Below are 23,278 nucleotides of genomic sequence, written 5' to 3' on the forward strand. Positions count from 1 at the left end.
GTCATAAGGTTTTGGTGGCAAAGATTGTCCACTCATTTTCTGAGTCTAGAATAATGCCTTACCCACAGTCGGTGCTCCCTCCTCACTCTCAGGAGAAAAGATGAGTGGAGAATTCACCTAGTTCTGAATCCATGCCCCTAGTGTCATCAAAATTCCATCCTCACTTCTAATAAGCCTTGGTTTTCTCTTTGCAAAGTAAGAGAGTTCTACATAGCCAAGGCTTCTTCTTGCTCTAGGATTCAAGAATTATTATTGCATGAGAGATAATAAGCTTTGGGATCGGCTGGGGGAGGAAAAAAGGACAGTTTTTTCCTTCTTCTTCCAAAAAGCTCTTTGCCCTCATCCTATCGTGATGCTATGTACCACACACAGCCCAGCACTCTAACACCTTGCCTGACTGTGGGAGGTGTGAGAGGAGCTTGAACTTCTGCAGAGCTATTTTGGTGCTGCCCAGAGGGCACGTGAACTTGAGAACAAAGTGGATGAGGCTGAAATGAAACTCACATTATAGTTTTGCCCTCAAACCCAGGCAAGAACAGGACAGGGCTTCTTCTCCAACCAATTAAGTCAACTATAGGAGCATTTTGACAGCAAGAGCTATGACCTCTTTTCTCTTAAAGCCAGATCTAGCCTCCAAAGAGAACAGCAGAATCATATCAATAAGCTAATTTAAGGCTAAAGAATCCTCAAAGTCCTCTGGTGGGCGAGGGTCGGGGAGAGGAGGAAGGAAATCCTTCAATGTATTTATCGTTGTGATTTGGTTTTGTTTTTTTATCATGCACAAGCTTATTTGTCTGTATATTTTTTTATGGCCAAGTTTGTTCCTTATATGGACTTCCCTGGTGGCTCAGACAGTAAAGCAACTGCTACAATGTGGGAGACCCAGGTTTCATCCCTGGGTCGGGAAGATCCCCTGGAGAAGGAAATGGCAACCCACTCCAGTACTCCCACCTGAAAAATCCCGTGGACGGGGAGCCTGGTAAGCTACATTCCATGGGGCCACAAAGAGTCAGACATGACTGAGCGACTTCACTTTGCACCTTATTGCAAATTATCTTATCTTCCTCAGAAAGTTATGCCAGTTCCACACCACCGGGAGTTGATTTATTCTTTTTTCTACACGTGTATCATACATATGTGTATTTTTTCCTCTTTGCCACAACATAGTAATGCTTACGTACGACTATGTTGTATTAGTCCGGGCTGCCATAACAACATACCACAAACCAGGCAGCTTCGACCAACAGAAACGATTGTCTCTCAGTCCTGGAGGCCAGAAGTCCAAAAGCAAGGTGTTGGCTGGGCCATGCTCCCTCTGAAGGCTGTAGGGAAGGGTCTGTTTCAGCTTCTATCTTAGCTCTGATAGCCTCAGGTGGTTCCTTTGCTTATAGATACATCATTCCAAACCTCCATCTGTACATATTTCCCCTGTGTCTTTATATCACCTTCCCTTTGGGCATGTCTTTGTATCCAAATGTCCCCTTTCAATAAGAACATGAGTCATATTGCATTGGGGCTTTATCCTTCTGTTGTTGTTGTCTAGTCTCTAAGTCATGTCCAATTATTTGCAACCCCATGGACTATAGTCCACCAGGTTCCTCTATCCACTGAATTTCCCAGGCAAGAATACTAGAGTGAGTTGCCATTTCCTCCTCCAGGGGATCTTCCCAACACAGGAATCGAACCCATGTCTCTTGCATTGGCAGACGGATTCTCATTTTAATTTGATTACCTCTGTAAAGACCATATTTCCAAGTAAAATCACATTCTGAGGTAGTAGGGTTAGATTCCAACATATGTTTTGTTTGAAAACCCAGTTCAACCAATAATAACATATGTCAATACTCCATTTTTATTATGTTAGTATAGAAATGACCAAAATGCTCTAAGTAGTTGGCTGAATAATAAATCCAAAGTTCTTTTCTTTCTATGCATTTGTGTCATTGTTAGTAAACATGCAACCACTTCTGCTTCTTGGGACCAACCACAGTATTCTTGAATATCTGGATCTCAGGGGGCCTTAGAGACAATCTGTCCCAACCACCTACCTGTGGCTTAAATCTCCCCCAGAACAACCAAGACCCATGGCCATTTAGGCTCTGCTCACACACCACCGTGCCAGGGAACTTGTTGGGGTCTGTTCCTTCTATGATCAGTTCTGCCTGTGAAAAGTGCTTCCTTATACTGAACCCAAATCTCTCATTTTCAGCCACAAAGAATCAAATCCCTAACCTTGGGCTAAACAGAGGGCTTCAGCCCATTGAGAGGGTGGTCATGTGTCCCATTTGTTCTCTGCTGCTGCTGCTGCTAAGTCGCTTCAGTCGTATCCGACTCTGTGCGACCCCATAGACGGCAGCCCAGCAGGCTCCCTCGTCCCTGGGATTCTCCAGGCAAGAACACTGGAGTGGGTTGCCATTTCCTTCTCCAATGCATGAAAGTGAAAAGTGAAAGTGAAGTCACTCAGTCGTGTCCAACTCTTCAAGACCCCATGGACTGCAGCCTACCAGGCTCCTCTGTCCATGGGATTTTCCAGGCAAGAGTACTAGAGTGGGGTGCCATTGCCTTCTCCCATTTGTTCTCTACCCTAGACTCAAACAGCCTCGATTTCTTCCATCCAGACCACACACAAGATGGAAGTGTGATTTGTACAGAGCAGAGTAGAACAGTTACATCCTGTTATGTTTCTACAAATGCAGCCTGAAATTACATTAACTCTCATAGCAGGCATCCCTCTAGCTCCAATTTCTGTGTTACACAGTGAACTTAAGTGAACTTTAAGTTCACTTCCTGTTTAGAGTCCACATGATCAATGATGTAGCAAGATCAAGTTATGTATTCCAAGTTGACTAATCCCAAGTAAAGTCTTTTGTTAGGGGCTTTCATTATCTTCCCTAATCCTCACAGATAACCTGGGTGGTACAATAGATTTTCTGTCCTACTTTACTGATAAGAAAACCCACTCCAGTATGGCTCAGCAGGTAAAGAGTCCACCTGCAATGCAGGAGACACAGGAGACAGAGGTTCAATCCCTGGGTCAGGAAGGTCCCTGGAGAAGGAAATGGCAACCCACTGCATCATTCTCGCCTGAAAAATTCCATGGACAGAGGATCCTGGCAGGCTACAGTCCAAAGGGTCACAAAGAGTTGGATGTGACTGAGCAACTTAGCACACACTGAAAAGAAACCCAAGGATACTATTTGTCACAGGTCTGTTGGCAGCAGAGCCCAGAATAAGCATGTCTTTTGTGTCTAAGCTGTTGGAAAAGGCAGTCTCATGCACTCTGTCTTTCAACCCCTGCACACCTGCCTAAGGGTAGACCTTGGGTCTGAAACAATTTTTTTCTCTCATTTTTTTGGCTACACGTGAGTTATATGAGAACTTAGTTCCCTGACTAGGGATTGAACCTGCACCCCCTGCAGTGGTAGCACAGAATCTTAATTACTGGACCACTAGGGAAGTCTTTGAAACACTTTCCTACCTTGAGATAAAGATTCCCAGCAGCCTGTGCTGGACTGGTCACATTGTGTAGGAATAACTTTCTCTGTTTCAGATTCAAGCAAGACTTTGAATTGCTGAGCCATGTGTATCAGATGGCACCTGGACAACCCCGGTGCTACATCTGTCCTCTGCAAGGAGCAAATAGCGTCCTCCTGTCACACCACAAGAGGGCCAATTGCCCTGCATTGGCTGCTGGGAAGGACCCACTGGCCATGGGAGACCAGTGCCCACTATTGAGGCTGATCTAGCTTTGTAAGTAAAACATTGTTCCATCCAGGGCTTGATTGTGCTGTGCTTTCCTTGTAGGCAGAAGTACTCTCATTTCTACTCCTAATAATAGGCAACAGATGCCGCTGGCTCAACGTAAGCCAAGTGAACTTTCTATTATGCTGCATCACTGCATCAAAATTACTATTTATAAGCCTCCATTGTGGTGGTAATGGGTAGGGCGCTGTCCAAAACAAGAAATCAGTCCTTTTGGAGCTTTAGCTCTGGCCAAAACGCTTGAGTAAGAAATATAGGCAAATGACTGTTGATTTTGTATAAATAATTCAGGTGCAATGTGATTTTTATCTTTCAAATTGATCTTACCTATTGGCTTGACTCAATACACAGTGTCAACATCTGGAAACTTAAGATGCTAATCCACTTTGCAGTGACGTGAGCATTTCTGGCCATCTACTCCTCCTGCGCTTGTGTTCTATTTGTATCTCATCTCCATGAGTTTGTCTTGTGTGCAGCTTGCAGGCCTTTGGGAAATAGATATGAGACATGAATGATTTGTTATCATCACTCTGTGAGTTTTTTAAATACCATGGCCTCCGTATTCAGTTCTTTCCAAATAAAAATTCATTTAATCCTCAGCAACAATTCTGTGAAGTAGGTACTATTACCCTTATTGAAACTATGAAGGACTGAGACTTAATGAAGTTAAACAAATGAACTTAATTAATTAAATTATGGCACATCAGTACACTATTTACCAGTAAAAGAAAGAGATATCTTTATGTACTGACACAGAAAGATATTCAGAATACAATAATAGGAAAAAAAAACCGAACAGTAATAATAATATAGATGGGAGAAGGAGAAGAGGGTGTCAGGGATGAGATGGCTGGATGACATCACCAATGCAGTGGACTTGAACTTGGGCAAACTCCAGGAGATGGTGAGGGACAGGGGGGCCTGGCATGCTACAGTCTATCGGGTCACAAACAGACATGACTGGGCAACTGAACAACAACATGATGATTTGAGAAAAAATATTTTTATTACAATATTCATTAAAAAATAATGAAAGAATATATATCAAGGTTTCAACAGTGGTTATCCTGGGGTCATCGACATTTTAGGTAGTGAACTTTTTATTTTTCATGTTCAATATTTCTGTCATTTTAAATTTATTTATTGGGTTTTTTTTTAATGGATGTAGTCACATAAAAAGTTGGCTTAAATAAGTTGCCCACCCAGCTATTAAGTGGTATACTGAAACTTAGGTTGGACTGTCTCTGAAACCTGAACTCTTAATCATAATGATGATTGATAAACACCATTAAGTTATAGCACTAATGCCCATTTTTCTGAATTGAGCCTCCTTGGAAAGAACAAGAAGCTATGGATTAGTTTCCCTCCACTTTGATCAATTTGGGACAAGCAAGCTTATGGACAAGGCAGTGTTGAATTCTCCTGGAAATACGGGCTGGTATCTGAATTCAAAAGACAGTCAAAATAAGCGCTCCAGATCCCCATAAAGACTGTGATCTTCCCATTCTTCCCATTCTTCTCAATACTGAGAGAAATCCAAGAAAAAAATTCAATGAAATCAGGTCAGGGTCCTTTGGGTCATTTAACATAATAAATCAGCCTGGAGGAACAGATTCCCCAACCAAAGGGAAAGTATAAATGCTGCTGAAAATTCACAAACTTTCCGTCTTCACTGTGTCTCCCCCAGGCCCTTTGTGATAACAATAAATAACACTAGTCCCCCTTATCTGGAGGGGCCCACTTCCCTGCAGACGCCTGACACCCCCTCTATGGGGACATGGCTTTTCCAGGATCTCCTTCAGGTCTTCAGGCTGGCCAAACCTTCCCAGGCATCGCCATAAGAAGTACAGTCCACAGGCCAGCAACATCCGCATCAACTGGGACGGGGATGGATCACAAGTCCAAATCCAGCCTTCCATTTTTGTCAACAACTGCACATTTTTGTCAATAAAGTTGTATTGGAACACAGCCACACCCGTTGGTTTAGTATGTTAAGAGACACAAATTCAATCCCTGGGTCGGGAAGATCCCTTAGAGTAGCACTGGCGACCCACTCCAGTATTCTTGCCTGGAAAATCCCATGGACAGAGAAGCCTGGAAGGCTGTAGTCTATGGGGTCACAAAGAGTCGGACACTACTGAAGTGACTTAGCACACACACAGGGTTGCTTTTGTGCTGGCTGCTACAGAGGAGGTGAGCAGTTAAGACAGAGACCCCATGGCCTGCAAAACTGAAAATATTGCTATATGGTCCTCATACACAGAAAACTCATGCTGAGCCTTGGCTTAGGAGCATATTAGAAATGAAGAACTTCAGGCCCCACTCCTGATTCCCAGTAATTCCTAAAACATTGAAGTGTGAAAACCAGTAGCACTGGCACTACTGGTTTGCCCTTGGCGCTCACTAAGCCATTGCACTGCTTCCATGTCATCATTAGAAGGTGTTGAGCCTGAAAAGGATGTTCTGAGAGTTTAGGAGCCTAATGACACCCTAAAGCCCCAAAGCAGATAAACACATTTATCAGTAAGAGTTGGAGGAAAGGCACTGACCAAAGGCTACAGGGTTGAGCTGACCTTTAAGAACAATTAAGATTCTCAGTCGTATCCAGATTGAAAAAAGTAGAAACTGTGAGATTCATTAAGGATTGGTGGTGGGGGATTCTTCATTACCTCTTTTGCAAAGGATATCAAACAAGTCAGTCCTAAAGGAAATCAACCCTAAATATTCATTGGAAGGACTGGTGCTGAAGCTGAAGCTCCAATACTTTGGCCACCTGATGTGAAGAGCTGACTCATTGGAAATGACCCTGATGCTGGGAAAGATTGAGAGGAGAGGAGAGGAGAAGGAGATGACAGAGGATGAGATGGTTGGATGGCATCACCAACTCAATGGACATGAGTTTGAGTAAACTCTGGGAGATGGTGAAGGACAGGGAAGCCTGGCGTTTTGCCGTCCATGGGGTTGCAAGGAGTCGGACACAACTGAGCAACTGAACAACAATAAAATCTTTTTGGTTTTGAGAATCTTGATAATGAAAGTGAAACTGGGTGACTAACACAATCACTTTCAAGATTTTTAAAATCAAAAAGGTTTAGATAAAGAAGAATCCCCCACCCCTAATCCTTCCTTAATGGATCTCACAGTTCCTGCTCTTTCCAGTCTGGATACAACTGTTCTCTCCTCTTACCTTAGAAAGAGGCTTCATTCCATGCTTCAGAGGCTGCTAGGAGCTCTGTTTGCAGGATGAGGAAAGCCAACCCTGAGAGGGTACATACAGGCTTCCAGCAGCCTCCTTGGATGCCAGGTCAGAGTTGGAGGCATCACATACGATGGTTCAGCATGTCAGGGACAGAGGCCCATCGCCTTCTCCATTTGTCTTAGCTCCCTTCTACATTTTGGTGCCTGACCCAAGGGGGTGTTCTTGAAGGGCTGAGGGAACAATAAGGCCTCACCTGGAGGACATGGGGAGGCCCACTGGGAGGTATGTCCAAGGGTCACCAGGCCAAGCTTCTTTAAGGAGGGCTCACCTTGGCAAATGCGCTCCCAGTGGCACCTCCAGGTTGGACTTTGCCTGTCCTGCCTAGGGAACTCCTAGGAATCTCTGATAAGTAAAACAGCAATTTTCCTAAGACAGGTTTCCCTAGTGGCTCAGATGGTAAAGAATCTGCCTGCAGTGCAGAAGACCAGGGTTCAATCCCTGGGTCAGTAAGATCCCCTGGAGAAGGGAATGGAAACCCACTCCAGTATTCTTGCCTGGAGAATTTCATGGACAGAGGAGCCTGGTGGGCTACAGTCCACGTGGTTGCAAAGAGTCAAATACGACTGATTGAACAACTAATATTTCCACTTTCACTTTTCTAACATGGTTCTCGCCTCTTAAACAATCACATCCAGATGGAAAAAACCAGAGATCACTTAAGAAGGAGGATCCTCAGATACTCAGACTCTGGTCCAGATTCCCTCATCCTGGACAGAATCCCAGCTATCTAGACCCTGTGTATGCCATGTCCCAACCCCACACTGCTGGCCTCCACCCTCTTCAGACACCCAATTTCTTCTTGGCCTTGCCCTTCAGTTCAGACATGCCCCATTGCCCATCTGGGAATGAGGTGGCTCTTTCTGACTATGATGTCACTTCCCTCCAGGCAATGCACTCTCCCTGGGTCTGGGTGATTCTCCTCCTGGCTCAGCAGGCCTTAGAGACCTGGCCCCCCTCACCTGGCTCCAGCTTTTGTGGTGTTCTCACCACCCCCAGAGAGTTCTGTCTGGGGACTCATTTCAGGCTGTTGTCAACAAGGCATGACTTTTGTTTACCTCCATTCCCAGTTCTGAATGCCTTGGCCCATCACTTCTCTCCTGTGGGATTGCCCATCACTAGCCTAGTCAAGAGGAATGTCAGAAACAGCACAGCTCCCTTCCTGGAAGCTTGAATGCCCTTTAGAGGCCTTGGGAGACATATGCAGAACTTCAAGGAGGGCTTTTCATGAAAAATGACTGAATTGTCCTGTTCTTTCAGATATTTGGGGACTGAACGGCTCCTTAGCTGATGCCTCCTCATAATTCCAAGTTGCTGGCAGCTGCTGGTCAGTTTGTGGGTTCAGAGCAGGACACTTCTGTCTATTTATCATTTCTACTCTTCTCTGGCCTCTGACAAATTATCCTAATTCTAGAAAAGTACACTCCTGGTCAGCATTTATGTGTGCTCAGCTGTGTGCACCTTGCTAATTACTTGCAGCAAAATGCTCTCATGCAAGCACTTCAGCTGCTCCACTGTTTATTTGGACTTCTGCCTTCTTGGGAGTAATTCGTGAGTCCTCTCTTCTTTTACTGACTATCTTCAGGCCCTCCTTTTCTTCTGCAGCTTCTACTTCTTCCTGTCGAGATCTTCAGGTGGAGCCGTGGCCTGGCTGTGAGGATGCCAAAGTGGAGCCTGGTGGGATAATAAGATTCCCATGGGAACAGGAGGTGAGCGCCAGGTTCAGGGAGGACTGCAGGGGAACTGTGGGCAAGGAGAGAAGGGGTCCCCTCTGTTGTCTTAGCTCCAAGCATATCTTACCCTGACTTATAGACAAAAAAATAAAATAACAATAAGAACATAAATACCTGAGTTTAAGAACTAGCTTTACACTTCTTCCTTTTTTTTTTTTTTTTTCTGGCCACACTGTGCAGCTTGTGGGATTTTAGTTTCCTGACCAGGAATCAAACCCAGGTCTTGGCAGTAACAGTTCAAGTTCCTGACCACTGGACCACCAGGCAATTCCCTGCACTTATTCTTTGTTTGATTCTGGGAATAGTAATTACTCTCTGTGAGGATAATATCCAAAAAAAAAGGGAAGAATAACAATTACCCTGTAGGATTGTTGTAGGAATTAAATGAGGATGCATATAAAACATCCAGCAGTGTCTGGCCCATAGAAGTCCTTAAGGAGTATTTTGTCCTTGGGATTCCTTCTCTGCTCTTCTCCAGTGCTTTCCCCAGCCTTAAGTCCCCTCAAAGAAAGGGATGGTTGAATATATTTATTCCAGGACCCTCAACCTTCTCATCCCAGCTTGACTTCTGGGTTGGTTAAGGACTGGGAAGAAGGAAGCTATGGGAAGCAGCAGGTGGCTGGTAGGTGACTAATACTAAGGGCGATCATTTACTGAGGGCTATTATTAACCCTCACAGCAACTCCAACAGCTAAAAGGTCGAGAATGCTGCAGTTTTGCCAAGCAAGCAACTTGTCCCACACCACACAGCCAAGCCTTCATTTGAATCTGGCCTGACTCCAAAGCCCACTGGCTTTTTCACTGTATCTTAATGCATCCTATGAAGATGGGGGAATAAGTCAGAGAGAGGCTTAGAGGAGACAGAGAGTGAGCATGCCGAGAGAAGAAATGTGAAAATGGGTAGGATGGAGGAGGGTGGGGAGAATTTAGGGAGGAAAGACCGCAGGTGAATGGGGACCCCAGGGCTGTTCCTGCACCTTGTGGTCAGAGCTGCACAAGAGGTGCAGAGGCTGGTGCACACACACACCCAGGCTCCCCGGCACGGCTGCTGCACGTGAGGCGATTCAAGGCTCTCAGTGCCCTGCGGCTCCTGGGTACAGAGTAGGTGTGCAGAAGAGATGTATGACACCTCTTTAGTCCCTCTCAGAAAGAGATGGGGGAAACAACCCATAGGGCAAGGGAGGTGGCAGGAGAGGGCAGGCCCAAGCTGACACCTTGAGGAAGTAAAATGGAGAAATTTTAAAACTTTTCTGTTATCGCTGCTCTTCTTTAGGGATGAGTCTGGGAAGAGCTTCCCTGTATTTCCTGCTCTTCTTCTCAGCCCCTTGTTTCAGAGTGTTCTGGCCACCATGGCTCTCTTGTCTAAAGCCAGAAAAGGGACAAATAGCCACACAGAGCCACACCCAGCTTGGACCGCTGCTCCTCACCTGACATCTTCAGTTCAAACCAGCAGAAGCCTCCTAACCCCAGGGCAGATTTAGTCCGCCCACATCTGGACACTCACTGCGCTCAGTTTGCATCTCAGTCACCCAGTCTCTTACACTGTGTGTTTGTTCTCAGGTTTCCTCTACTGGACTCTGAGCATCTTGAGGGCAGAGGCTGTGTCCTGTTTATGAACTCCCAGCACCTAGTACACCGTCAGGTTCAGAGGAGAAGCTCAGTAAGTGAATTTAGGACCAGGCACTGTGGACACAGAAGTGGACACCATGGACTAATTTCAGTTGCTCATGGTCCAGAAGCAACAGTTACAACCAGACATGGAACAATGGACTGGTTCAAAATTGGGACAGAAATACATTAAGGCTAAAAGAAAAGCTATGACAACCCTAGATATTGTCACCCTGCTTACTTATATGTGGAGTACATCATGTGAAATGCCAGGCTGAATGAAGCACAAGCTGGAATCAAGACTGCTGGTAGAAATAACAACAATCTCAGATATGCAGATGATATCACTCTAAGAAAGCAAAAACAAACTAAAGAGCCTCTTGATGAAGATAAAAGAGGGGAGTGAAAAAGCTGGTTTAAAACTCAACATCCAAAAAAACCAAGGTCATGGAATCTAGTCCCATCACTTCATGACAAACAGATGAGGAAAAAAATGGAAACAGTGACAGATATTATTTTGCGGGGCTCCAAAATCACTGTGGACGGTGACTGCAGCCACGAAATTAAAAGCCACTTGCTCCTTGGAAGAAAAGCAAGGAAATGGCAACCCACTCCAGTATTTGTGTCTGGAAAATTCCATGGACAAAGGAGCCTGGCAGGCTACAGCCAATGGGGTTGCAAAGAGTAGGACATGACTTATTGACTAAACAACAGACAGAATATTAAAATTCGGAGACATCATTTTGCCAACAAAGGTCCATCTAGTCAAAGCTATGGTTTTTCCAATAGTCATGTATGGATGTGAGAGTTGGACCATAAAGAAGGCTGAGTGCTGAAGAATTGATGTTTTCAAATAATGGTTCTGGGGAAGACTCTTGAGAGCCCCTTGGACAGCAAGGAGACCAACCACCAGTCAATCGTAAAGGAAATCAATCCTGAATATTCATTTGGAAGGACTGATGCTGAAGCTGAAGCTCCAATACTTTGGCCACCTAACGCAAAGACCCAGCTCATTGGAAAAGACCCTGATTCTGGGAAAGATTGAGGGCAGGAGAAGGGGGTGACAGAGAATGAGATAGCTGAATGGCATCACCAACTCAATGGACATGAATTTGAGCAAACTCTGGGGAATGGTGAAGGACAGGGAAGCCCGGTGTGCTATAGTCCATGGGGTTGCAAAGAGTTGGACTCAGCTTAGCAACTGAACAGCAACATGGTCCGGGGACACTTTTTTTTTTTTTTTTTTTTTGAGCACATAGTAAGAATAGAGCAGGAAGCTTTTGTTATCATCGCTATCATCATCACCCCTGGAGACAGCACTGCAGCCACTTCGTACTTTCAAGTGCCAACAACTCTGTGATCCCAAGGTTCCAACCCCACCCTGCTGCTCAAGGTGCCCTAGAACACATGCCCCCACACTCTGAAAGTGGTTTTTAGTCTCCCACACCCATCCTAGCCATGAGCCATCGGTGGAAAAAAGCACTGAATATCCTTTTGCCTGCCCAATGACTGCCCTCTTCTTTTCCTCCCACTGAGATGGGCTCATTTCACCATCTCTGGAGCCCATTGCTCCAAACAAAAATTACCTGAGAGCAGACTTGATTAAGCAGGATAAGGAACTCAGAACAATGAGAAAGAGGGTTGCTGACCAGGGAACCCCAGGTAACAGTATAGAAATGTGGACTATAACGAAAGCATTAAGACATGGTCCTGGGCTCTGGCCCATGGGGAACTGCAGGTGGAGGCTGGCCCAGGGACAGGCTCCAACTGGGCAGGCCTGGGCTCACCTTATAAAAGGGCTCAGAGAGGGGAGGGGATTTAGAGCGTCATTATCCATAGCCAGTGTCCTCAGCAAACTATAACCAATTGCCTGGCATGGCCACCCTACTCAGTGTCCTCTGCTCTTTTTGGATGGGACTGGGATGGTTAGATGGAGGGTAATCAGATGAGTTGGAGAAGGCAATGGCAACCCACTCCAGTACTCTTGCCTGGAAAATCCCATGGGCAGAGGAGCCTGGTAGGCTGCAGTCCATGGGGTCGCACAGAGTCGGACATAACTGAGTGACTTCACTTTCACTTTTCACTTGGAGAAGGCAATGGCAACCCACTCCAGTATTATTGCCTGGAGAATCCCAGGGACCAGGGAGCCTGGTGGGCTACCGTCTATGGGGTTGCACAGAGTCGGACACGACTGAAGCGACTTAGCAGCAATCAGATGAGTGGCTGTTTCTACCCTTCTCAGCAGTGATAGACATGGATGAGGGAGAGCAGAGTTCCAGAGGAGTAACTCTGGCCCTGAGCCAGTCCCATCCTGACAAGCTGGAGCAGGGCTTTCCTGTCCTGATTTTACATCTTGGAGCTCCAGGCAGCCTCACAGGAATTGTTAGCAAAAAGGTGGGTCTGACTTCTCACCGCTCAAAAGCCAATAAAGAGACCAGGTTGGTTAAAAGGAAAGTTTGCTTTCTTTCAGATGCTGTCAACTGGTGAGGAGGGCAGATGTCCTTCAAAAGCCCAAGTCCCACCCACCACCCCCACCCCAGCCCCTAACAATCAGAGGGCAAGAGCTTTAACAGGTAATTGGGGGTAGGGGGCTACATGCATATCTTCAGATTGGTCATTGGTGATCTGACCAGCGTCATCCTGATTGTTTTAGGTTCAGTTAATCTTCAGTTCCACGGTTAGTTTGTTTCCATTTCTTTGAGGCCAGTTCTCAGAACTGTGGCAGCATATGTCACGGCCACTGTCTGGTCATCATGTAGTTAACTACTTTCATCTGGTACAGGTTTCAGTAGCTATAAAAAGGCTCACAAGATATGGCTCAGAATATTATCTGTGGCCCTTGAGAGGGAACTAAAAGTCCTTGACTATGCTTAATGACTACATTATTACTACTTAGTCTCCTTTGACTGTTTTCCTTTGTTTCTGCATGTTGTCATTTCTCTGATTAAACTTCAGTTCAGTAGCTCAGTCGTGTCAGACTTTGTGACCCCATGGACCACAGCACACCAGGCCTCCCTGTCCATGACCAACTCCTGGAGTTTACCCAAACTCATGTCCATTGAGTCGGTGATGCTCCAACCATCTCATCCTCTGTTATCCCCTTCTCCTCCCACCTTCAATCTTTCCCAGCATCAGGGTCTTTTCAAATGAGTCAGCTCTTTGCATCAGGTGGCCAAAGTATTGGAGTTTCAGCTTCAACATCAGTCCTTCCAATGAACACCCAAGACTGATCTCCTTTAGGATAGACTGGTTGGATCTCCTTGCAGTCCAAGGGACTCTCAAGAGTCTTCTCCAACACCACAGTTCAAAAGCATCAATTCTTCCATGCTCAGCTTTCTTTATAGTCCAACTCTCACATTCATATATGACTAGTGGAAAAACCATAGCTTTGACTAGACGGACCTTTGTTGACAAAGTAATGTCTCCACTTTTCAATATGCTGTCTAGGTTGGTCATAACTTTCCTTCCAAGGAGTAAGGGTCTTTTAATTTCATTGCTGCAATCACCATCTGCAGTGATTTTGGAGCCCCCAAAAATAAAGTCAGCCACTGTTTCCACTGTTTCCCCATCTATTTGCCATGAAATGATGGGACCAGATACCATGATCTTAATTTTCTGAATGTTCAGCTTTAAACCAGTTTTTTCACTCTCCTCTTTCACTTTCATCAGGAGGCTCTTAAGACTTATTCTTTGACTAAATTTTTTCAGACAAAGGCAGGCTGGGGACACAGTGGGGCAAGAACTTCAGAGTCCTGCTCCATTTCTGAATGAAGAACTCAGCTATGGGCCCCACCTATGACTCTAGTCTTAATTTCAGAACTGACTGGTCTTCTTCCATTAGAATCATGGCTTCACATAAGATTATCCTTCAGGGCTATTTTTCTGCACCAATCACAGCATCCTCCATTAGCTTCTTAGCCTGAGCTGTGTTTCTCTCAATATCCCTGAATCCTCCTGTGCCTCTGAACTTAGTCAGACCAGTCTTGACCCTGGAAAATACAGAAACCAGTGACCCCATCCTCCCCAACCCCACATCACCATCCCAGTACAGCAGTGAAACTCCTAAAAGGGAACAATAAGGCAAAAAATGGAGCAGGAGCAGGATATGGAAGGGAGAGTTCACATTTATAAACAGCCTTTCCAGCCCCAGCAGTGTATAAACTACAGCTGAGCTAACTTCTTATCTGGTATCTGGGATATACCTGTCTTGGGAGGAATAAAGGAGGGAAAAGGGGGTCAAACTCTTGCTGGCAGTCATAGCTCTCCACTTTAAAGCTCTCAAACATATTTATATAAAGATCCACAGAAGAACTATTTTGAGACTTTGTCTCTATTTCCTTTCAAAGAGAAAGAGAGGTTTGGGCACAGAGGTAAAAGCTGTGTGAGAATCTCTGAAGGCTCTCACTCTAGAGGATGACACAGCAGCTGAGTACAATACTTGGAAAGAACTGTTGAGGGTGAGAAAAGAGATGGAAGCAAAATTAACCATCTCTCCCTACCTCCACCCTTCCCTTCAACCTATGAAAGTTATTCGAAGATGCTGGAAAGGTGATGCAACAGCAGCTCTTGCTCTGAATTTATTGGTCAGGCTGGAAAGAGCAGAGGAAAAGTAGGAAGTGTCTAAAGAATGACTAGAGGAAAAATTGGGTGAATTTCATGAAGGAGAGTCTTGTTAAGGACTCAGGCCCTGAAATTAGAGAGATATGGGTTCAAACCCTGGCTATGCTATCTATGAGTTATGTGACATAAGCTTTCTTTTTGCATCTATGTAATCAATTATCTACCTTGTAGAATGCCTGGAGGGTTAGCTCAGAAGATACATTTAAGTTAGCACATGCCAGCAATGGGTATTTGTTGTTATTATTATCTGAGACATTTAAAACTACTCTAGACCTGATATACCACATAAAGTATACAGACAGAGCATGTAGGAAGAAAAAGGTCCTGGGATGAGAGGGCATCAGTAGGTTTGCTGAGAAGACATGATGAACTGGTCTTGAGTTCTTAGTCCCTGGGGGAGGCATGCCCAGACCTGCCATGCTGAGAAAAGTCAGAGGAGTCCAAGACATTGTCTTCTCTCTTTCCCTTTCCCCATCAAAACTTGCCTTGATGACAGTTGTTTACAAGTAAGTCAAAATTTAAGCTAATGTACTATTCCTCCCCACCACCAAGTAAACTCCCCACTTGCCACTTGCAAGTGAACTCTTTGGTGTTTTGTTTTATTTTTTGGTAGAAATAAAGTGTTGATCAATTATTAAAGAAAATTAAGGAAGGGAAATAATAAGTAGTGAATAACAAGCAGGGAAAGTATTTGAAGGCAGGGAGCATGCATGCCCTCATTGAATCATACCCTATAGGTGGTAAGGTGTGTAGGAGCTGAGGCCGGAGGAAGGTAGACCAGATGCCCAAATCAGGGGTGGCATCTTTATAGAATCACTAAAGTCAATAAAGAGGGGGAAAGAGTGAGATGGCCCTGAAGGAAGACTGAGGAACTCAGACAATCTCCCTCTACATTTCAACTCATCACTTTTCCTTTCAACTTAGTCTATACCTCCTTTCATTCTGTTTTTTATCCAGTGGCTTTGAAGTTGCCCTGTAAATATTTTTCAAATCTCATTAGGCAGAAAAACATTCTCTCTGCCCACTGAGTGAGCATTAGGCTGACATTTCTCAGTACCTAAAGTGCCCTCCTCCATTCTCCCCACTTTTGAGCTCAGAAAACAGGCATCTGCCTACAGCAAACACAGATCTGGCTTCTGTAGACTCAGGCCTGTAGGGAAGGAAAAAAGGAGCTGCATAGAGTCCTTTTAGGATTCCCTACTTAATGAATGAACACTAGGGACAGGCTAGAGAAAACAAGCAGGGACTCCAAAGAAAAATAACAACATTAAAAAATATATATCACCACCTTGTCTTTACATAACACTTTGTATCTTCCATAATTCTTATCTATTTGCTTTCATATCTATATTAGTTTCCTGGGGCTGCTGGAAACAGTTCCACAAACTGGGTAGCTTAAAACCACAGATATTTATATTTTCACAGTTCTGGAGGCTACAAGTCTGAAATCCAGGTGTTAGCAGAGCCATGCTCCCTCTGAAGATTCTAGAGAAGAATCTCTCCTCGCTTCTTCCTGGTTTCTTGTGACTCCTGAAATGCTTGATTTTCTTTGGTTTGGTCACTGCATCACTCCACTTTCCAATATGGCCTTCTTAACCTATGTGTATCTCTGTACATCCTTTTCTCCTCTTAATAAAATCATCAGTCATTGAATTTAGGGCCCACTCTAATCCACTATGACCTCTTCATAACCAATTACATCTGCAGATCCTATATCCAAATAAGGTCACATGTTGAGATTCCAGGCAGATGTATTTTAGAGGGACCCTGTAATTACTACCATGTCACTTCCAGAGACCTTGTCTTTTAACTAGCCCCTTTCAGGCAAGTATTCGGCTATGATCATGAGAGTGTACCTACCATTCACTCCTTCTTCCAGTTCTGCCTCCAGCTGCTCAGTGATAGAAACTTTCTTTCCATCCCTGCAGATCATATTCAAATATACTTACCACAGATTATGTCTTTTCAGCTGGGTTCCCCTGAAAGCAGATGCTGAAACAAAGATTTGACTAGAAGAAGTTTCTTTGGAAGGCAATCCCAGGAAGCCCTGTATGATACATGGGAGTGGAGAAAAGGGAAGGATGGGAGTCAATGTAGGGTTTGCCATTGCTCAGTGGCCAACTGGGCTTCACTTTTCCTAGGCACTTCCAGGAGTGCCTGACTCCACTGACTGCCCTGACTGCCACCTGTCATTAGTTGAAGAGTGCTCCCAGGAGCACTGGTCCAAGCCACACTGTGCACAGGCTGAGCAGACTCCTGCAAAAAGAGAAAGCCCCAAGTCAGAGAGTCACAAATGCTTTCAGGAAGGAGCCAGTAGCTTATTGAGGAATCAGGAGTGTTAAGAGGATGTGGACATAGGCAAACTATGCTACATTCTGCTACAACTAGGAAGACAAGTCCCTTTCTAGAGCTTTCTAGGTTCCTCTTACATAGAAAGTGCTCAATAAAAATTTGTTGGATTGAATTGGCACAGATCATCTGAATAAAGCAATGAAGAATAAAGAGGGTTCATTTAGTCATTAAACAAAGATTTGTGAAATATTTACAACATTTCATGCACAGTATTAGATTTTAAAGATGGCAGCCTTGTGTAAATTTGTGCTTTGTGTGGATTAACAGCCAACCAGCAAACGGTTTTCTTGGTTTTCTTATCAGGGCATGCTAAATTACTCAGACGTGTCCGACTCTTTGTGATCTTGGACTTGTACTCTTTGGACTGTAGCCCACAAGGCTCCTCTGTCCATGGGATTTTTCAGGCAAAAATACTGGAGTGGGTTGCCACTTCCTCCCCCAGGGGATCTTCCCAACCCAGGGGTGAAAACCACATCTCCTATGTCTCCTGCATCACAAGTGGACTCTTTACCTGCAGAGCCATATTGGGGCTTCCCAGTGGCTCAGATGGTAAAGAATCTGCATGCAATGCAGGAGACCGGGTTTGATCCCTGGGTCAGGAAGATCCCCTGAAGAAGGGAAAGGCTACCCATACTCCAAGAAATACTCCATATTCTTGCCTGGAGAATTCCATGGACAAAGGATCCAACCAATCCTGGCACTCATCCATTACAACCTTGAGGTCTTCCAGAACTGACCTTGCCTGAATCAGCAGATACAAGCTTTCTGTGTCTCTGAAAGTGAAAATTCATGTAGCACATGGAACTGACTGAGACTATCTTCCTATGCTCTCTCATTAACTTCTCATTCTTTCCAGTTCTCAGATTCACAAAGCAGAAAAGCCCTGAGTGGGTATTCTGGACCAGCAATGACAAACAAGTCTCAAATGTTTGCCAACCTCTGTCCTGGATTTTCACCTGTCTAGGAAGTTAACTTGGTAAATTTGAACCTTATTACTTAGTAGACACAAAAGAAAATGTTACTCTTGACATTGAGACTTTGTCCATCCATCTTACCTACACCCCAAACCATCCCACTCCAGTGGAACTTACTGCTCCTTTTGAGGAGATGTCCCATAACAGAAATCTGCCCCTTGCCTAACTCCTTACTCCAGAAAGAATTATTTTCTCAAGGTCTCAATAATACAGCTTCTTTCTGCCATCATTCCAGAGTGAGTCAATCTCACAGTTTAGACAATTCCAGAAACATCCCAACAGCCAAGCGGTCTAGTGAGCAACAATCCCCAAGAGTAGACTTGTCAGAGACCAGAGCAGACTCGGGCAACAGATTTTGCATTGTGTCAAATCCTGCTTCTGTCCTTGCATACTGAAGAGCTCCCTGTCTTCCTGCCTCCCTCAGTCCCTTGATGTGCGCTTTTAATATTCATCTCCTTCTCCCTCTCTGGATGTGAATTAAAAGAGCAACTTGCAAGGCAAACACGGGGAAAATAACAGATTGCTGCTGCTCATTAAAGCTCCAGCTCAATAGAGTCTGATAAGAGCTAGGAGATTGGTTCCCCCTCCCAGTTGCGGATGGGGAGTCGGGGGCAAGATAATTACAGCACCTTGGATCTGCTCTGAGCTCAAGGGATTTTATGGATGAAAATGAGTTTTTCTTCCTTAAGCTTTACTGCCCAGTGGAACCCCAGAGTCTAGGCTTGTCTCTCTGACATATAATCTTAGAGAATTTACTTCACTTTTCTGGGTTTCATTTTGTTTCTCTACCTGAAAATGGAAGAAAAATAAAAAAGACAAATAGTCTTCTAAGTGAACTGTAAGGCTAAATAAATGAGTAAATATGAAAGCATTTTGGAAAACTATCTCCTGTATTCATTCTCTTTCTCTTCCCCCTTCCCTCTTTCCATCAGCAATTAAGTCTGATTAAACAACTTCCACTTAAACAAATAAAATCTTCCTCTAACCATAGGTCCAACTTTAACTATCATCTATTTCTTTTCTCCCCTTTGAAGTCAAATGTCATGAAATGTTGTCTATATTTATCTTTGTTTTCTCACCTCCCACTCCTACCCCTCAGCTCACTACAATCTGGCTTGCATTCCATCACCCCCCTGGGGAAACTGACCTCATCACTGACAAAAACAGACCCTGTTGCTAAATCCAATTAATACATTTTAATTGGATTAAAATTTTCAAATATTAGTTATTATCTATGACTTTTTTTTCAGCTGGTGATTTTTTTCCTCATGTGTTTCATTCTTTTCTTGGGCATCCAAATATCACCTTCTCTAGGTTTTTTCTGGGTTAAGAATTCTTAAACACGTTTCTTGGCCTCCCATTAAATGTCAGTGTTTCCAAAACCCTCTTTCATCCCTGATTTTTTTTTTTCAGTTTTTTTTTTTTTTTTTTTTGCATGGCCTGTGGGATCTTAGTTCCCCAACCAGGAATCAGGAATCAGACCCATGCCCCCTGCATTGGAAGCAGGGAGTCCTGACCACTGGACCACCAGGGAAGTCCTCAGCCCTGATTTGTCTGGGCATAACTCCTGTATTACCAGTCTATATCTTCAGCTCAAATCTGTCTCCAGAGGTTTAGAATCAAATACATAGTGGCTTACTGGATATCTCACAGGTCCTTCAGACTCAGCATCATTTTTCCCACTCGATGCTTTCCTTTTCTGTTTCTAGTCTAGAGAACAGTAACACTATGAACCTCCTTCCCAAGCTAGAGGACTGGAAGTGGTTTGGGATTTCCCTCTCTCTTTTTGACCCCATATATCCAATCAATACCCAAGTTCACCAGTTCTTTCTCCCTTTCATCACCTTCTCCCCACCGCACCCCCTCCGTGTCTCCCCCACTGAAAGCCACTGTTCCCATTGCTTTACCCTAATGGCTGCAACTATCTCCAAATGACCTCCTTCCCTCAGCCTTACCGTCTCCCAATTTGCTCTCCACACTGCTTCCAGGACCATCTTTCCAAAGATGCAAATCTGATCATGACACCCTCCTTCCTCAAACAGTTCAATGACCCCTCACAGTCATCAGGATAAAGCTCACTTATGAGTACGGTATGGAGGCCTTTCTTGTTCTCATCTCTCTGCTGTTACCTCTGGAGCTCTCTGTATCACTTGCCCTGTCCTTGCAGTCCCCCATGTATACTATGCACACATGCACCCCCCACCCTCTCCTCTGATCCATCAACATGCCCTTCCCTCTTCCAGGAATGGTTTTCCCTCTACCCCTTATCTCCATGGTCTGGCAAATTACTTTCTGTCCTTCAAAACTCAGCATAACTATCATCTTTTGGGGGTATGCTTCACAGCTGGGTTTGGGTCCCTCTTGAGTGTACCTCAGCATCCCTGTGGGTCCATCCCCATAGCAATTATCACTTGGCATCACAGCCACCTATTTACTTGTGTATCTCCCACCAGACTGAAAACTCAGTGAGGGCAGTGACTGTGCTCCTGTAATGAGCATCTAGTCTGGTCTCAGGCATGAAATACTTTTATCCTTAATAAAAGTAGACAGTATGCTGAGGGGCGATCATTATCACTGCCTAATAAATGAGAAAACACCCAATTTGTCCTATTTGGTTGAAAGAGAAGCTGTGGCATCAACAAGAAAATGGGTGTGAGTAGAAATCAGTGGTTATTTTCACAGTCATAGAGCACAGGCTTGCCTCATTATTCTGTTCATGTCCAACTCTTTGTGATCCCATGGACTCTAGCCCACCAGGCTCCTCTGTCAGAATTCTCTAGGCAAGAATACTGGAGTGGGCTGCCATTTCTACTCCAGGGAATCTTCCCGGCCCAGAGATTGAACTTGGTCTCCTGCATTGCAGGCAGATTCTTTACCATCTGAGACACCAGAATAGCTCTAATGTCCACACTCCTCTCTAAATATGTTATTTCTCCCTTCAAGTGAATGTGTATTTATAAGCTGCACTTGAATTGAAAAGCTAGTGAAGAGGTGCTAATATTAATTGTGTCTGGACTTGTTTAAGCTCTTTTTTTGCTTTTCATTTGACTTCTCAATTTGTGCCCATTCTATCAATATTCACTGTCCAGCTTACTGATGAGTAAGAAAGGGAGGAAAAGGAGTAAGGTTGTCCTGTCTTTCCCTTTCCTTCTAAGTCATCGTTTTTAGCGTGAGTAGTTGGTTAATTCAGAGAAGTAACATGAGCAAGGATAGGATAGGGTTCCTTAGTCATTTGTGGGCTTAAAACATCATTGCAGTCTGCTTTGGAAGCAAGTTCTAGTCCAAATGGAAAGTGTGGCTTCATGGAGGGGGGTGGGTAGCTGTTAGCACCTCGAATTACTCAACCACACACACAGCACATTTATCTTGTGTTTTCATTGAGTGTCTCACACCTCGTGACTCCGGGAAAATTTCTGTGCTCAGGGGACATCACAAACACTATAGGAAATTGGGACAGAGGCCAACACACATCACACACTACTCCTCTCACACACATTCTCTCCATCGTCTCATCAGACTTTACCTACAAAAAGCTGTAAAATAAAATTATTAAGACTTTCAAGATGGTGAGAACAGAACATTAAACCAAGCCTGGGCCTTCTGAGGGCAGTTTGTGTGCTCATAAAGCTAACCCTGCTCCTACGCCCGTCACACTGTGGCAGACACACCAAGCCAGCTCTGGACAACGCCCCTAGTTCATCTGCCCCAGTCTGATCCCTCCTGGGCCCTTCCCTCTTCCTTGAGCGCATCCTGGTTCATTCTCTGGCTCATTTCCCTTCAGTTTGTGTTTGGCCCTTTGGGATCCCAGCTCATCCCAATACCCCTCTCTAGGAAGTCAGATCCATGCTTGACTCTTGGGTCCTGATTTGAGCATTTCCCTCAGTGTCGGAGAAGAGTATCTCACCTTCAACCTCTGCTCCACTCGTCAGTGGTGCCAACCCTCCTCTCACTTTAGCTTCACCACCTTCGAGTCAGGGCAGGAGAATTCAAACAGGACTCAGGTGAACACACACACACACACACCCTTCACTTGACTGTTTTTCCCTTCCTATCACTTTACTACAATGGTACTTCTAAAGATCACATTACAAATTCAAAAATTGCTTACATCGGATTTCCACTATCATTTTGGGGCCATTGCTACATTGACTAATCTTTTTCTTCTCAAAATTCTCTTCTTTGGCTTCCTTTATACTGAACTATTCTTGTTCTCTCACATTTTATTACTGTATTTTGGAGTATATCTCTTCTGCTCCTGGCTGTCAGTTTCCTTTAAGACTCAGGTCTTTACCATCACATCTTTCTCACTTTCTTAATTCCCATTCCTCTCACCTCTTGGTCTAGACCTTCCATCAGCACCTCAACCTAAGACCACGCTCCTTCTGTGAGTCTCAGTGTCCTAGTCCATGAAATGAGAAGTCTAGACTGGTCTTATACTATTCCTCTCATTTAAACCACGTGTTCTCTCACAAACTGAGTATCCTTCCTGATGACCCTAATTCTACTGAAGCCTCAAACAGAGAGCATCAGTGTTCATGTACATTTACTTTTCTCACTAACCAAGAAAGTAAGGGACAGAGCTTTTTTTTTACATTAGGATCCAAACGTACAGATCCTTTTTCTTTTACATTGGGATCCTTTATCTGGAGTCCTAGGTGAGTTTTCTACTCATTCAGATTTTCAAAATAAAGAACACAACAGTGGGAGGAAACCTCAGGTCACAGCATACATCTCAGCAGGCAGATTACAGATCTGTAGCTTAATCAATCCATCTGGCACAGCTTAGCAATAAGACTATGTTTATACATCTATTTGTTACCCTTCTGGTCTGTTTATTGCCCAAGGAGTAGCTGATTTACTCAACTCCAGTCTTTGAAAGATTTAATTCTTTCCTAATGAGTGACAAGTCTCATCCCAATGGATCCTTTCTGCAACCAACTCTTCCTAAAGCCAATAATCCTCTAGCTTCCTCC

This window comes from Bos javanicus, chromosome 3 (assembly GCF_032452875.1).
Source record: "Bos javanicus breed banteng chromosome 3, ARS-OSU_banteng_1.0, whole genome shotgun sequence".
Classification (NCBI taxonomy): domain Eukaryota; kingdom Metazoa; phylum Chordata; class Mammalia; order Artiodactyla; family Bovidae; genus Bos; species Bos javanicus.